This window comes from Symphalangus syndactylus, chromosome 13 (genome assembly GCF_028878055.3).
Source record: "Symphalangus syndactylus isolate Jambi chromosome 13, NHGRI_mSymSyn1-v2.1_pri, whole genome shotgun sequence".
In the NCBI taxonomy this organism is placed as follows: domain Eukaryota; kingdom Metazoa; phylum Chordata; class Mammalia; order Primates; family Hylobatidae; genus Symphalangus; species Symphalangus syndactylus.
The window spans coordinates 77,524,614-77,539,730 of NC_072435.2; the positions used below are offsets into that span (position 1 = coordinate 77,524,614).

The 15,117-nt window shown below is 36.7% G+C and overlaps 1 long non-coding RNA gene across 1 annotated transcript in view; it reads right to left on the reverse strand.

The window, feature by feature from the left end:
* Positions 1-14,617, reverse strand: part of LOC134732198 (uncharacterized) — a 41,279-nt gene extending 26,662 nt beyond the window's left edge. Inside the window, exons 1-2 of the long non-coding RNA XR_010115133.1 lie at positions 14,549-14,617; positions 13,998-14,065 (exon numbers count right to left, since the gene is read on the reverse strand). This is a non-coding gene — a long non-coding RNA (uncharacterized lncRNA). The remainder of the gene's footprint in view (positions 1-13,997; positions 14,066-14,548) is intronic.
* Positions 14,618-15,117: the final 500 nt, after the last annotated feature.

Below are 15,117 nucleotides of genomic sequence, written 5' to 3' on the forward strand. Positions count from 1 at the left end.
TCTCTGAGAGAGGATTTTTCCTTTTGGGAGGCATCTTACTAGGCCAAGTCCCCAGTTCTCAGGATACTCTTCTCTCCCTTGTTTGAGGAGGACCTGGTTCCACAGATTCACCCTAGCACTGTGCTTATTATAAAGAAGTAATGGAGGAACAGCCCCAACTGGCCCAATGGTCACTGACTGCAGTTTGGTGGGGGCCACCTGGGACTTAATTTAATGAGTCTATGCACCATTCTGAGGCACATTTTTATCCCAAACTTGATTCCAAGCTTTAGGTTGAAGCCCTAGAAAGGAAAACTGGATCTGAGGGATCCAGAGGCAGATGACAATGGAAGTCAAGGGGTACAGTACAGGTGAGCATGGCTAATTACTGCCCATTAGCACCCCTCTCCCCATTTCATGAATGGAGGTCATGCCCCTACCCATGGCATAGATGAGGTCTAGGGAACTCTAAGGTTACCTACAGCAGGGAGGGTACACCAGTGCATAGGTGAGTGCAGATATTCCTACACTCTAGGCCTCCCTGTTACATGGGTGAAAGCTGCATTGGCATCCATAAGAAGCATCTGCTAAGGTCACTGTGACTCAGGGATATAAGGACAGAAGAAAAAATAGGATGCCTTTTTTTCTGTTCCTCACATACTCTGGGTATTTGCTGGGAAGAGAAAGGAATTAAGGAAAACTTTTACCCCTATTTCCAGTTGGGTAACCAACAATCTTCAGTCTGTACTTCTCTTGAATGCATCCTGAATCACTGGGACTCCTTTGGGAAAAAACAAAAAGCTTTCTTTTTCCTGTTACCTCCTCTCTGTCCTCCCTTTGCAGATGGGTAATCATATCTCTGTACCACAGGACACTCCCCTTGGATGCATCACCCAAACTGGGAAAAGTTTAATTCCCCCAACCTTAAACTGCTTGGCTTAAAATTAAACTGGGAAGAAATTACAAATCTAATTGAGCAAATCACTTGAGGAGAAACAACTTTTACAGTATACATATAACCTCTTCGTCTGCTCTCCCTTCACAGAACTCCAGGGTTAATAGAGCTCAATAGCTTGGGGGAAAACCAAGAAGCTAGCATGGGTAAAAATTTTTAACAACCAGGCTTCTGTCCTCTCTCTCTGTGTGTAAACCGTTTGAATGAATGGTAAAAACTACTGTTTATATCCTCTGTAAAGTTTTGATTAATGGAAAAAATAATTTGAGAGGCTAGTCTTAAGATGTAGTGAATCTGGGGTGCTTTGTGGGTCTTTCTCTATGGTTCTGTCTATAAGGGGGAATACCTTAAAATAGAACATAGGCCTAGGACCCCATAAGCCCACTGTTTGAGCCAGCCCAGCAAACTGGTCAGTTACAAACTTTGCTACAGGTCTCTGAAGAAAAAAAAACTGGATGAGGTCTCCATCTTGTTTTATGTCCTTGGGAGGCTGACCTTGTAACCATATGGCAGTACTTTCTTTTAGTCTCTGCCATTTTATAGTGGTGGCCTGGGTTCAGTCCTGGCTTGGGGAATGAGTACTTCCTGGTTAATATATGTGTAAATTTTATGATTTATTGATTCTTTTCCCTTCCATAAAGAACTTCTAGCTTCCTTTCTTAAATATTCCTTTCTCTGAGCTACCTTTAAAGATTCTAGATTTTGTAACAACTGCTTACCATTGCTTTGAAAATATCTTGTACATTCATGGTTAAGTCATAACCTTAGTTGAGGCTTGTTGGTTTCACCTGCGAGGTTACTTTTGGTAAAGTTTAAAAGCCAGAAATATTGGCCACTTGACAAGGCTAAAGTTGGGTAATAATGGATTTAAAAGGATTTTTTTAAAGAGCATTCTGATTAAAAGTCAGCTTAATTAAATTTGGATATCCAAGTTATAGGTATATTTAAAAAGCCTTTATGTCATTTCTCTTCTTGGATATTGTTTTACTGGAAAAAAATGTTTTTTCTTCTCAGTCAACTAAAGTATTTTTCTCCATTTAATGTATGCATGAGAGGCCCTAAGATAACTTCTGATAGCCTGGGACTGCTTGGGCAAAACAGAGAAGGTGCCATGGACCCCATTTTGGAACCCCAAGAATTAAGATAGATCCCTCTCAAAATCTTTTTTTGTCTTCCAGCTATACCTGCTTGGTAGGCTCTAGCCCTGTTTCTTGAAGGGCTCCACCCTGAGGGAAGTAATCCAATTAGGAGACTGGCAAATGAAAAATCTTACAAATTACTGAATCTTCTTCTGTTTGTTATATTTGTGTTATGTATGTAATTTTATATTAAAAAAGAGCTCCAGTTGATTGGCTTGAAGAAAAAATAAGCCCTTAGACCAAATATTTTTAAAGAAAAAAATAAAAGCTGTAATGACTTTTATTTCATGTCACTCTAATCTTTGAGAAATAAAAAGTTTTAAAGATTATTGGTAAAATACAAATGTCTTCAAAATGTAAATATGTGATCTAAGTTATGCAGGTCAGATTGTAAGTTTGCTAAATGGTTCAAGGTCATAAACTGATTCTTTAGCTTTTGAAAATCATTTGACTTGCCTGCTTTACAGTTTTGTAAGGCATGGGGACATATGGAATTAGCCACACACCTAAGTATGTTGGAAAGAGTCAGACCTTACCTGTGCCTAGTATATAATAAAAATAACTTACCAGGTTTTACATTAACATTAAAAATTGCTAAGAGTCACCATCATAACATGTAATTGAGCCTACTCAAAATAGATTTATATGCAAAGTGCTTAAAGAAAGTAAAATGTGTTTTTAGTAAACATTATAAGAAGGCATGGGAATGTAAGTTCTGGCCTAGTTTAAAGGGTTAGAGGAACATTTTTAATTAGATAAAATAAAACTAAAGGTTTAAACAAGTTGTGGAATGTTTACAAAACTTAATCTTGTAAAAGAAATTCTGTGCATAAACATATTGGCTAAATTCACAAGGATATTATTTGGTTTTTCCATTAATTGAATATTGAAATAAAAGCATGACGAGGTTTTCTTAAGGCTCTGATCTGCTCTTTAACAAAAATTTGTAAGGGGACTATGAGAATCCCACCTTATAGTCAAACTGATTAAGATTGGATGGATTTGTCTATAAGGTTTCATTAAAAAATAAAATATTGGCATTGATATTAGTAGTGGACTAATACAAGGGTGAAATTTGCTCTCTCTCAACAAAATTTTCATGTAATATTAGAGGATAATGAAAGACTTTTATTTGCCCTGCAAATAAACTACCAAAAAAAGAAGGGAAAGACAAGAGACAGATTGTTTTGAAACCTATACCTTCCCTCTTAATGAGTAAAGGATTTTGCTTTTTAAAAAAAAATTTTAGTCATCATTTTGGCTAAATAAATGACTTATGATAACCTGGAATTCTATTTCATAGTATCCAGTGTTTTAAATCTTTAGCTTCCTGAAATCGAACTTCAGCTTCAAGGTTGTTTTTCTGATCCCTAAATTTTGGATGCTACAGAGGGGCCCTGGGCATCCAAAAGAGAGGTAAACAGGATTATTTGACATGTTTAGTTACATGGGATTGCCAAAACAAAAATAATGTTTAACTTTCTTTGGGTTATATTTTAGTGAACAATACTAATATGTGTTCCAAAATTGTATGAGATTTCTAAAATTCTAATGTCTGAGTATGTTAAGTTATTGTAAACCACAGAAATAACCAAATTTCTCTGTCAATCATGTTTTTGACTGTGACTATGTGAAGATGTTTTGTAATTCACAGACAATGGTTGTCTTGTTTTGATTCTTTTCAAAAGCTGGCTTATAATCAGCTATAGGACTTTGACAGGTGCTCTTAAATGCTGATTGTTGTTTTTCAGTCAGGAAAACATTTTATTTTGAGCTATTTACAGCTTTTAACAATTGAGGAAGGTATACTCCTGTGAACAAAATTTGGAGCATATTTGTTTCTCTCTTCTTGGTTTCTCCAGAATTTGGAAACTATTTGTGAGTTTTCTTAACTTATGGCAATATAGTTATTTGCATAAGTGCAATAAGAATCCATTTTCTTTTGCAACAGTTTGCAATTGGAGAAACCACTTGTTTTACCAAGACTTTGACTAGAAGGAAGTGCTTCCCTTTAAGGAGTTAAGCTTGACTTGCAGAGCCAATAAAAACCCCTTGGGAAAACTGGCCTCATATCTTGTCTACATAGTCTCCTACAGGGTTCCTAACCTGTGCTGAGTAAAGAATGTCACATTCTAACAGGGCCAGGAGCCTAAGTTATCTTGCGTCCTCAGGAAGAGAGAAATTTGTCCAACTCATAGGTATTTGAAGGTACAAACCCGTGGCTGGGCTCAGTTTCAAAAATTTTTATCTGAGTTTCTTTATGGAACAGTGTTCCATCAAAGCCAATTTAAAAAAGCCCATGTGAAAATAATTATTCTTGCTGTACTTTATGCAAATAATCAGACAAAGTATAAGACTAAAGTTTATTTTGCAAACAACTCAGTCCTACCATGATTTAGTTTTAACAAAAATGAGGACTGGAGAGAGAAAAAATATGTCTCAAAACTTATCACACACTTGTCATTAAACTCTAGTCTCATTAGTTGTTTTTAAGTTTTTGCCTATATTTTAGATTAACCCTACTTATTCCAGTGATCTTCAGCTGCAGTTCATAAGAAACAAAAAGGATAGGTAATGTGAAAATCTGGACCAATATTCTAGTTCTGGACAATCCTGCAAATCCTGCCAGGTGCTAGGAGTAAATAGGGTGCCCATAACCTGATGGTTTCTTTTTTGACCAAAAAAATAAGACCAAAGAAGACGACCAAAGCCAAACTTCATGCACCAAAATCTTAGCAGGCATAACTATATCCACCAGTTATCTGGCCATGTCAGCAGTCTCAGGATTTTTAAGCTGTTCTTACCTCCTTGTTTCATTTTGATTCATGTCATCTAATAACCCAATTTACCTCTTCTTACCTTCAGGCTATCAAACTCCAAACGGTCATGCAACTGGAGCCTTGAACATTGGCTCCCTTTTACTGTGGACCCTTATACAGGCCTCTGAGAGAGATCTGACTGCCATCTTCCCAAAACAGTGCCCCCTGTTAGCAGGAAGCAGTTAAGATTGGTCATCATTCCTATCCTAATGGCAGTTAGATGTACCTCTTCAGAGGAAGAAACTGATAGCAGCAAGAAGCAGACAAATGCCTAGGCAGATAGGGGAGGGTCCCTGGTGAAACCCCACCTTCAAGCCAAAACAGGCAGAAGCCTGAAAGGCCGGACTGCTGGTTCTGGATGAAACCTGCAATCTGGAGTTAGAACTTCTATTCTTGTTTGCCTGTTCTTTCTCGATTGGTTCTTTCTGAATAATGCTTTGTAACCAATTGTAGGTTTTCCTTTTCCAATACTATGAACCTTTTCATAGTATCCAAATGAACCTTTTCCAATACTACCTACAGCCCACCCCTCGCCCGTCCTGTGCCTATAAAAACCCCAGATTCAGTCACACTGTGGGAGATAACCCAACTTCAGGTGAGAGGCCACCTTCCCATCCCCTCTCCACTGACAGCTGTGTTGTTACTCAATAAGATTCTCCACCCTCATCACCCTTCAATTGTCAGCATAACCTCATTCTTCTTGGATGCGGGGTAAGAACTCGGAACCCACCGAATGTGGGTACTGAGAAGGCTATAAACACTGTGGCCCTCTGTCCCACATGATGGGAAGCAGCAGCAAGACTGAGCCAGCCTTAGAACAATGAGCCAGAGTGGGGCAAGGGACTGACAGAGCTGTTAACACATCACCATCCATCAGACTGTGGATGGTGGAACTAAAAGAGCTACTTGGCACATTGTAACACCCCTTCTGGGGTTTTGGGGTCATGGACATCGCTGCCTGGGCACCACTGCATTCCCCTAGGGGCGACATGTCTGGTCCAGCTGTAAGCCTTGCATGGAGCCTGGCTTTATGCTGGCACTTGGAACAGTCATCCGGACCCCACACTCACTTGCCCACACAACCCCTCCCACCAGGGTCTGAGCATGCATCCATGGCAGTCGTGTCCTGAGCCAGTGTGCCAGCCAGACGCAACCTGGGTGGGCCGAGTTGGCAGGCCACTGCCTGTGGCAGGTAGCATGGCCAAGCAATGCCCAGGAAGGGGTGTCGCCAGCCAGAGGTCCTTGGCTGGCAAAGTGACCAAGAAGTATCTGCATCAATTTTAAATGGTGTTGCTTTCTTGATTTATTTTTCAGATTGTTCACTGTTGACATATAGAAATACTACTGATTAGTGTATGTTCATTTTGTATCCTGAAACTTTACTAAATTTGATTTTCTATTCTAACAGTTTTTTGGTGGTGTCTTTAGTATTTTCTAAATATAAAATCATATCATCTACCATCAAGGACAATTTGACTACTTTTTTCCTATTTGGATGTCCTTTCTTTTTTCCTTTTTCAAGATAATAATGCTGTATGTTTGCTTCTACCTGACAAAAGAGAATTTCACTGCAGTGTGACTAAAGCAATACTAATATCATTGTTTCATCTTCATGAAGCCTCCATTTATGTACTTTTTTCATAACAGCATACATTTCAGGTTAATATTTAGGTGATAGAAATATATTTCCCCCTGCTAAAATACTGGTGGTAGTTAAGGTCAGGGAAGGCAAGGTGGCAATCAGGTGATCCTTGATTCCACAATGTAACACTTCTCCATATATGCAGAACAGAACTAATCCTATAGATGAAGCATTTCCCAGGAGTTAGAAATTATGACTCTGACAAAGATAGATCATAAATCCCTTTTTCATTTTGTCAATTTTTTTTTAATATTCAAAAAATCAGGTTGAAGTTTCAATTCTAGGCAGTCCAACTTTGGAAATGAGAGATAGATAGATAGATAGATAGATAGATAGATAGATAGATGGATAGATAGATGAGAAAAGTCAAGTAACTATCATTTCCTCTATCTGTATGCTTCTAGGTCCTACTTGATGTTAAAAGCCCAACTCAACTGCTAACTTCAATCAAATTATAAGAGAAAGAATTGTATCTGTCTTCTGTGGAATATAGTAGGTAAATATTCAATTAATTAATTAGTCTCCTTCATAAAAATCTCTGGTAGCTATCTAAAATGAGTTCATCTTTCTCTACATTTTCATTGCATTTTGCCTATATCCTCTTCTGATTTAATGCTTTCTATGTGGTATGTTAGTTATTTATGTGCATGGCATAGGGCCCTCATATATAATTTCTTTGAGGAGAGGATTTATGTATGATTTGTTTTCTCATACACCAATCAATCAATAAATATTTGTTAAAAGAATAAACATCTGAAAGATATAAGCAAGTCAAGTTTTGTTTTGTCTTTAAATTCATATAGATACTTGAAACATGATAATTTTCTACCCATGTAAGCACTCTTTTCATAGTACAGACTAGACCATTATTACAAAAAAGTTTTTAAAATTACATTCTACTTCCTGAAGACAAATATATTCTAAAGGAGCAATTTGACTCCCCAGAGATGTTTTGGTAAACAGGTTATCAAGCTTTATCTAAGAACTATAGCATTTATGTGTCTTCTTTTACTTTGCAGTTATAGAAATGACACCTCTAAGAATGAAAATAAATCTCTTATAGTTTTAAAGAGAAGTAGAAAGAAACAAGAATTTTTCTCAGTCAGTATATACATGACATGGAGCTTATTGCCTGTTTGCTATATGTTGCATTAAATATAAAATCAGAAAATTACAGAAGGAAATAATTCATTGTTAGGGGACCACTCACAGAGAAACCAGACTCTGAATATTGGAACCATAACAGAACATGATACATGAAATCAGCAACAAAATGTAATATAAAAATGACAATTCTATTTGTTCTTTCTTAATATAAAAACATCAAGGATGTTTTATCCAGGTAAAACTTTAAGAGCAAAGAAATGCTATGAATGTTAGGGCATACAAAAGTCATACTCTGTCATGTCATATTATGTACTAATCCCCATTAAGAGTTTCTAATTCCCTTTTTTAGCTCTTCTGTCTCGAATTCCCAAAGTTAGCTCTTTGCCTCCTCACTGAGGCAAACAATTATCTCTACCGGCAAACTGATAGGAACAAAACACGTAATACAAAGAACAATGTTTATGATAAGAAAATACGTTATTAAAATAAATTACCATGTGATGCACATTTTTTTAGTGTAGAAAATTTATTCATCTTGTTCTCACTCTAGGCGGTTCAGAAGTTCATTGTCCAATTTGTGAATAATCCAGAAAATTCCTCCCTCATTATTATTATGTGGGGGACCATTTATCAGAAAGAAAAAAAAAGAGAAATCGCGACAGTGAGATAAGAAAATAATTCCATTTTTTGTTTGCAGCCAATTTGTTAAATATTGTCGGGAGGGGAAATTGAACTTGTAATTAAATTAGTAATCTTCAGTGCTGTTTCTTTTTTCTTTTTTTTAACTTTTATTTTAGGTTCAGGTGTACATGTACAACTTCACCAGCATCTGTCATTTTTTGACTTTTTAATAATAGCCATTCTGACTGGTGTAAGATGATATCTCAAAGGAAGACTTATATCCTGCTTGTGAGAATGGAAATTAGCTCAGCCATTGTGGAAAGTAGTTTGGTAATTTCTCAGAGAACTTCAGAATTACCATTTGACCCAGTAAATCCCAAAGGAATATAAATCATTCTACCATAAAGACACATGCATGTGTATGTTCATCACAGCACTATTCACAATAGCAAATACATGAAATCAATATACATGCCCATCAGCGGTAGACTGGATAAATATTTCATTTTATTTGTCATTAAGAAAAATGTTCCAAATCAGACATAGCAATTTGAAGGAGTAAGAACTGAGGAAATTGAAAGCCAGACAATCTATCCCCAATCCTCTATTCTTACCTCTTGTCTAGCCCCACCACATTTACCCTCAGGAGGCTGCACAAAGCACAAACTGAGAAGTAGAGCATGACAAATATCATCTATGCACTTTAGAATTGTGGGTTACCATAGTAGTGAAGCACTTCAGGTACATTGCTGTAGTGTGTTTGGAACTGAAATATTAACTGAAAGAAACTAAGACTGTTTCTCTCAGATTAAAAAAATAAAGCTTACCAATAAATATATTGCCGCAGGGCTTAGCTTTAAGTGAAAGTTTTTAGATTGCCTTCCATGAAAACAACAACGGACAGGAAAAGCTGTAAACTTACAAACAATCCTACAAAGAGATCTACAAGCATTGTTAGTAGAAGAAAATCTAAAACTGCGAAGAAAGCAACTTTATGGCCATAATCCCTGACTGGCTGAGAAATCCTGCAATGTTTTCATCAAAGATATCACATTTTCTCATATGTTCTGTGAGCCATCTTGCTCTGGTAATTATCTGCTGCTGAGTCTTTTGCATTTTATTCAAGGATATACCCATAAAACCCAACCAAGATGACTAAAATAGATGATCTTCTCATCAGTATGCTCTGAAAGCAATACATAACAAATTCCATTTACCCTCTAATATTTGTCCTATGGAGAGGATACCTAAATCTAGAAATGACTAGGGCATCTGTGAAGTCAAATGTTTGTAGAATAGACAGCCAATTTTTCCAACTAATATGCATTAGAATTTGATTTATCTGGTTTATTGTTAAAAAGAGTCTCTCTAGTTAGGTGGCATTATCCTGGACAATAAATATAGTGATAGTATGACTCACTTCAAGACTTTCAGGGTTTTCTTTTTAATCACAAAAAAATAAATTATTTAAAGAGCTTATTTTATTTTATTCTAGGACATTAAAATTAGGAAGGATCATAAGGACTATAACCTAACCAGAAAAACTGATGAGCCAAATATTTTATTCTCAACTATCCAAGGTAACAATTTACTGAACTTCATTATAATCACCTCTCTAGATGAGTCACTGTTGAGTTTATTAATAGCTAAATTAAAAACTATTATGATTCAACTCTATTCAAAACGTTTATTAAGTGCATCTTATATGTATGCTGTAATATATGAGGCAGATAACTTTTATGTACTGGACATGGTACATACTCTACTACCTGATAATGTGAAGTTTTGCTGGGGATATATTATTACCTTCCTCCTACCTTTTTTCTTTTTTTCTTTCCTCTTTCCCTCTAACCACTGCCATCCTCTTTCTTTCTTCTGGCTTTCACCCACACATTCAAGTTAAAAAATGTGGTTAAAAATGTATTGGTTGGCCCTGATAAAGGTTAAGCATGCAAAACAAAGAATGAAATTTGCTCTTAATTTAGGGGTGCCCATGCCCTAACCCTTTCAACTTGTAAATATATTACCTTACATGAAAAAGGATAGTTGGCAAAGGTGATGAGATACTTGAATAGGCTACTATTTTTCAAAGAAGTGATAGAAAAGCATCAAGCTTGGAAGGACTAATATATGCAAAGGCACAGAGTCTTTAAAAGTACTCCTATGTCTTTGATATAATATTTAGAACAATATAAATTTCAAAGTCAAACTTACTTTATTCTCTACTATTTGATTTCATACCAAGATGTAACCAAAATTCTTTTTTTTTGCTATTTTATGGTCTTTATTAATATAGTCTTAAAGATTCCATTTAATTAATTGTATTAACTGTTCTTAATAGGTTTTCTTGGCCACAATAATTATACCGACTTCTATATTTAACAGCTTTTAATGCTTACTGTCAATTCGGTTTTTTTTGTTGTTTTTTAAATTACTTTTTATTTTCAGTCCATTTTTTTCTGTTTTAATTGTACTTTAAGTTTTAGGGTACATGTGCACAATGTACAGGTTTGTTACATATGTATCCATGTGCCACGTTGGTGTGCTGCACCCAGTAACTCGTCATTTAGCATTAGGTATGTCTCCTAATGCTATCCCTGCCCCCTACCCCCACCCCACAAAAGGCCCCAGTGTGTGATGTTCCCCTTCCTGTGTCCATGTGTTCTTATTGTTCAATTCCCACCTATGAGTGAGAACATGCAGTGTTTAGTTTTTTGTCCTTGCAATAGTTTACTGAGAATGATGATTTCCAGTTTCATCCATGTCCCTACAAAGGACATGAACTCATCATTTTTTATGGCTGCATAGTATTCCATGGTGTATATGTGCCACATTTTCTTAATCCAGTCTATCGTTGTTGGACATTTGGGTTGGTTCCAAGTCTTTGCTATTGTGAATAGTGCCGCCATAAACATATGTGTGCATGTGTCTTTATAGCAGTATGATTTATAATCCTTTGGGTATATACCCAGTAATGGGATGGCTGGGTCAAATGGTATTTCTAGTTCTAGATCCCTGAGGAATCCCCACACTGACTTCCACAATGGTTGAACTAGTTTATAGTCCCACCAACAGTGTAAAAGTGTTCCTATTTCTCCACATCCTGTCCAGCACCTATTGTTTCCTGACTTTTTAATGATGGCCATTCTAACTGGTGTGAGATGGTATCTCATTGTGGTTTTGATTTGCATTTCTCTGATGGCCAGTGATGATGACCATTTTTTCATGTGTCTGTTGGCTGCATAAATGTCTTCTTTTGAGAAGTGTCTGTTCATGTCCTTTGCCCACTTTTTCATGGGATTGCTTTTTTCTTGTAAATTTGTTTGAGTTCATTGTAGATTCTGGATATTAGCCCTTTGTCAGATGAGTAGATTGCAAAAATTTTCTCCCATTTTGTAGGTTGCCTGTTCACTCTGATGGTAGTTTCTTTTGCTGTGCAGAAGCTCTTTAGTTTAATTAGATCCCATTCGTCATTTTGGCTTTTGTTACATTGCTTTTGGTGTTTTAGATGTGAAGTCCTTGCCCATGCCTATGTCCTGAATGGTATTGCCTAGGTTTTCTTCTAGGGTTTTTATGGTTTTAGGTCTAACATGTAAGTCTTTAACCCATCTTGAATTAATTTTTGAGATGGAGTTTCGCTCTTGTTGCCTAGGCTGGAATGCAATGGCACAATCTTGGCTTACTGCAACCTCTGCCTCCCGAGTTCAAGCAGTTCTCCTGCCTCGGCCTTCTGAGTAGCTGGGATTACAGGCATGTGCCACCACGCCTGGCTAATTTTGTATTTTTAGTAGAGATGGGGTTAGTCCATGTTGGTCAGGCTGGTCTCGAACCACCATCCTCAGATGATCCGCCTGCCTCGGCCTCCAAAAATATTGGGATTACAGGCATGAGCCACTGCTCCTAGCCAACAAGTTCTTATGTATTATTCTGTTTGATTTCAATTCACACACAAGCGTACATTTATTTACAAAGATGGGATTATACTATGCTCATTGTTGGGCTACTTTATTTTCATCTTAAAATTATGTATTAGATATATTTCATATAATCGTATATCTTTATAACTATATAATATTCCATTTTCTGGATACACCATAATTTATTCAATGCCATATTTATGGGTATGTTTTGCTTTTACAACTAAGGCTGCAATATTTCTTTTCTTTTCTTTTTTTTTTTTTTTTTGAGATGGAGTCTCACTCTGTCACCCATGCTGGAGTGCAATGATGCGATCTCAGCTCACTGCAACCTCTGCCTCCCTGGTTCAAGCGATTCTCCTGCCTCAGCCTCCTGAGTAACTGGGATTACAGGTGCCTGCCACCATGCCCAGCTAATTTTTGTAGTTTTAGTAGAGACAGGGTTTCACCAGGTTAGCCAGGGTGGTCTCAAACCCCTGACCTCAGGTGATCCACCCACTTTGGCCTCCCAAAGTACTGGGATTACAGGCATGAGCCACTGCACCTGACCAGGCTGCAATATTTCTTATACACATATCTTTGTTTATGAAACTGGCTTATTGAATGCACTGAACTCATTGAATAAAAACAGGGATATTGTTTTATTATTATCTTCCTACTACCTTTAACAGTCGTTCTCAAAGTATGGCCCCTGGACTATCAACATCAACATCAATATCACCTGGAAACTTAGAACTGCAAATTCTCAGACCTGACAGGCCATCCTCCCAGACCTCCTGAACCAGAAACTCAGAGAGTGGGACCAGGAGTCTGTGTTTTAACAAGCCCTCCAAGTGATTCTGATGCATATTAAAGTTTGATCATCACTGGCCAACGCTCCTCCCATTCCTACTCCTCAAGGACATTTCAGGCAAATCTCTTAGCTTTGTCATCTCATTCAATTTCACTACTTGCTTTCAGGCATTAAAATATGTCATAGATAAATTGAATAGAAATTTCAATTTCACAATCAATTCAAGACTTGAACCATGACTTACAAGTAGGGAAGGGGGAGACTATCTATTTTTTTGCTTTTCTTTCTTATCCTCATCTTACTCTGCTACTGTTGGATTTCTCTTTCTTCTCTCAATTACTAAGACCTAAAATAAGAGTTGGAAAAAAACAGAAACCACTTGTTAGGTGATTTCTGCTGTTGTAATCTAGCAATCAGATTCTTTAATGAGGCAGCCACTAAATGTGGATAGTTTGAAAGACCTTCACAGGTATCGCTAATTTGCACAGTTCCAAGACAGGAGTAGTGTACTCACATGACCTCTTACAACTCTTTGCCCCATCATTCTCCATCTTCTGGCTCTATAGCCACAGCTCTTGGCAGTAGTGCACTGCACAGCCTCTTATTGTTAGAATCCTCTTACCCCCAAAACAGATTGTTTTAATTGATATTAGGTTGAAATGACTCAAATTGAATAACCTTCCACAGCAATCAGTTAATTGACAGCAAACGCATACATCTATGACATGCTAATTGTTGGGAGTACAGACTATTCCTCTGCTATCTTTTCTCTTTGCCAGTCTGTAGGGTTTAAAAAGTCCTGATAAAAATTAATTCTTTCCCTATCTGAAATCAAAGCAAACTGACATACATATAGAAGTAAAAAAGATGAAGATGGAGATTAAGTATTAGTATTATTATGAATGAAAGCTTGTTTGAAGGAAATAGCTTAGAGCTGTGCCAGTAGTACTTGCCAATGCCTCAAGCCCAAATTAAACCAAACTCTTACCTAGTCATAGGCATTGCTGGCAAACTGCAGTACTCACCCCCACGGAGCAGGCTTCTTAGTCCTTGGCAGAAGAGCAAATGCTAAGGCATGCATCTTATGGGCAGGCTGGTTCCCAAAGAATGGAGAAAGAGTAGTTAGTGTAGTCAGAAACTTTATGTAGCCTCATCGTATAAATTCTCCTCTTTCCAAATAAAGAAATGAGAGAAAAGAAGAGAGAAACAAAACATTATCTAGTTCAGCTTTGTCTTACTGTACATACAATATGAACAACAAGTGCTAGTCACATATACAATTTTAAATTGTCTAGTAACCACATTAACAAGGAAAAATAAACAAGTAAAATTAACTTTAGTAATCTATTTTTGTTTAACCCAGTATCCCAAAATATTACTATTTCATAGAATAATCAACATACAAATATTAATGATGTCTAATACTCTTGTTTTGTACTAAGTCTTCAAAAGTTGATGTGCATTTGACATGTTCAGCACATTTCATCAGGACTAGCCACATTTTAAAACACTCATGAGAGGTATAAGTCACTGGCTACCATATTGGACCGTGAAGATCTAGTTTAATGCTTCCTACCTTGAAACATAAGGAGAAAGGATTGTATTTTTTCATTACAATCAGCCAGATTCCATAATTCAGAATTCCCCTAGCATAAATGAAACAATTGTTTCTATTATGACATCTTTCATGCTGAGCTCCAAACATCACAATTCAAGAGATTCTAATTCTCTAATTTATTTTTGTAGGCCTATCTTAAAGATAAGCCTACAAATTTTTGCAACTCACCAAGCATCCTGCTATGAAGTATGATCTTGTTCTCCTATAATTTTTACTGTCACTCTTATTACAACAAGTAGATCTTTTTGGCCCTCTTTCTTGGATGAGAGAGAAAACCCATCTATAGCAAGAGCCAGAAGAACAATTTATGTTTTCAAGCTCTGTTGATGAGTGTGTGTGTTGGGGCAAAAATGATGCATCTTGAAGTAATTATTATCAATTTTCTTCAAATGTTCAGCTTTATGCAATTCCAAACAACCAGAAAAACATCCATTGAACATTTTGTACTATATCCTTGAAAATATATCTGAAGAACACATTTGTGAATGTGAAATTGCTGAATCAAAGGAAATGTACTTCTTAAAATA